Source organism: Carlito syrichta, unplaced genomic scaffold (genome assembly GCF_000164805.1).
Source record: "Carlito syrichta isolate Samal-C Ts95f unplaced genomic scaffold, Tarsius_syrichta-2.0.1 Scaffold288286, whole genome shotgun sequence".
NCBI lineage: Eukaryota > Metazoa > Chordata > Mammalia > Primates > Tarsiidae > Carlito > Carlito syrichta.
The window spans coordinates 58,569-59,062 of record NW_007232382.1 but is presented as its reverse complement, the minus strand read 5'-3'; the positions used below and the strand labels follow the sequence as shown (position 1 = coordinate 59,062).

At 50.8% G+C, this 494-nt stretch overlaps 1 protein-coding gene across 1 annotated transcript in view; it reads left to right on the top strand.

The window, feature by feature from the left end:
* The window catches only part of HDAC5 (histone deacetylase 5), a 21,613-nt gene that overhangs the window by 4,133 nt on the left and 16,986 nt on the right, over positions 1–494 (top strand).

Here is a 494-nt window from a genome sequence, read left to right as displayed (position 1 = left end):
GCAACTTGGTGAGACCTCGTCTCTACAATAAGTCAAAAAATTAGCCGGGTGTGGTGGCACATGCCTGTGTTTCCAGCTACTTAGAAAGCTGAGGTGGAAGGATCGTCTGAGCCCAACAGGTCAAGGCTGTGGTGGCCATGAATGTGCCACTGCATAGGATTGGCCAGCCTGGGAAACATAGCAAGACCCCCTCTCTACAAAATACAAAATTAGCTGGGAGTGGTGGCGTGCCCTTGCAGTTGCAGTGATTCAGGAAGCTGAGGTGGGAGGGTCACTTGAGCCCAGGAGCTGGCGGCTGCAGTGAGCTATGATTGTGGCACGGTCTCTAGCCTGGCCCATACAGTGAGACCCCAACCCTACAAACAAGCAAACAGAATAAGAATTGGATTAACTTCCTGGTTCTTCGATCACCTGGCAGAGTCCAGTTGTTTCTTTTCTTTTTTTTTTTTTGAGTTGGAGTCTCACTCCGTCACCCAGACTGGAGTGCAGTGGCC